The sequence below is a fragment of the Setaria italica genome, chromosome VIII (assembly GCF_000263155.2).
Source record: "Setaria italica strain Yugu1 chromosome VIII, Setaria_italica_v2.0, whole genome shotgun sequence".
NCBI classification, from domain to species: domain Eukaryota; kingdom Viridiplantae; phylum Streptophyta; class Magnoliopsida; order Poales; family Poaceae; genus Setaria; species Setaria italica.
In genome coordinates, this window is record NC_028457.1 from 31531134 (window position 1) to 31532794 (window position 1661).

Here is a 1661-nt window from a genome sequence, read left to right on the forward strand (position 1 = left end):
TTAAGAATAATCCAGAGTGATGAAGCCATCACACATTGACCGTAATATAAATGGCGGCTTAGCTTGTAGTTGAACGTGCTAGAATAATATACCCGCCAATTTAGAATTTTTCTGCAGCATTCAAAGTCGCCATTTAGGATAACAAATTCTTGTAGAATCTTTAGCAGTACTCTCTATCATGGGTTAGCTGTAGCTGGCTTCCATCCCATCCGTGTATATAAGCTCGCCTTGATCAGCACCGCAGAACAGCATCTTATATTGAAGGCTACAATGTCATCCCGAGCAATGTACTCCAAGCTTCTTGTCATGCTCTGTATGATATTGGTCTCTCTCGCCATCATCTTACAGGGCGCGTCCGCTGCAAGAGATCTCACCCACACTGTGCATGGTAACTAACCTCTCTTTAACTCCTTTTAGTGCATATTTGTTTTTGACATAGAAATTGTTAGTGCTGTCCCTCAGCAGGTAGGAGTCGTGCACCAGCACGTGGCACCGATCTTTGTAGGGTCCCTAATTTTCTAAAACAATTGTGTTGTAATGAAGAATCTTGTCAATCTCAATTATAACTTCATCAGCCATGAAACATTCCTATACCATACCAACTTCGCCCCTCTCTCCATAATTGACATCCATGTTTATCATAGTCTTCCAAGCTAGATGTACCAACATGCAACCTGGCATGTTTAGGTCAACCTCAATTAACTAATTCATGCATTTAGATATAATACCTAGACAAATGAGCAGTTTGTTGATGAAAACATACTAAAATGATCGTTAAATATTAAATATCCAAATCCATTCATCTAATTTATTTTCTTACTACGGCACATGAATAGCAAGGAAGCAATAATAATACTCTAGAAATTGACACTTATTTATAATACTTTTGTTTGATTTGTAGCTAGCCGTGGTCGTGGCTTAGGTGGCTACTACTGGTACGGTGGTCGCAATAATGGTAGGACCTATGGTGGCACTCCAAGTCACAACAGTGGTGGCAATAATGGTAGGATCCGTGGTCGCACTCCAGATCACTACTAGAAAAACGATCTTTCATCCCATATATTAGTATCGGTCACATTTTGACCCACGGGTCCAAATTTGGATGTCCTCGAAGTCCTTTTAGCAGTGGTACTGAAGGCCTTTTCTCCAGCTGTGGGTGCCCCATTATGATGTCTTCATCATTGTATCATGCATATATGCATATACTTTTTCAGTTCAAATACTCTTTCCATTTCATCATTATATTTGTACAATACCAATTTGCGAAAAAACTAATGTTACTATATATCCGTATGTTCAAATCGATAATTTTAAAACACCTGATACTTTGTACCAGATGTGATGTTTGGAAAAGAATCCCTGTGCATGTTGTGATGATGGCAAGGTGGTTTACACGAGTGCATAATGGTTAACAAAGATTTGCCTTTGGCTTTGGTATATAAACTTTACAACCAGTTTATCCCAGTTTCATTGGCAAGTACAATTGGTCCATCACTGTATCCATTCTTGCTCAGGTCCACTACTGTCATTCCATACTGATTTTTAGTTATGCCAGTTAGCTTCACCTATTAGCAACGAAACAGAGGGATGTACAGCGGTCCGTATTCGAGTTCCCATATCTCCTGTATGAAACCATAATACGAGTCCTTGCTACTGTATCT

The 1661-nt window shown here is 39.4% G+C and overlaps 1 long non-coding RNA gene across 1 annotated transcript; it reads left to right on the forward strand.

Annotated features, from left to right (window-relative positions):
• Nucleotides 1-256: 256 nt before the first annotated feature.
• LOC111258128 lies at nucleotides 257-1220 on the forward strand. The gene is made up of 2 exons (XR_002678695.1): nucleotides 257-388; nucleotides 902-1220. It is a non-coding gene; the product is annotated as an uncharacterized LOC111258128 (long non-coding RNA).
• Nucleotides 1221-1661: the final 441 nt, after the last annotated feature.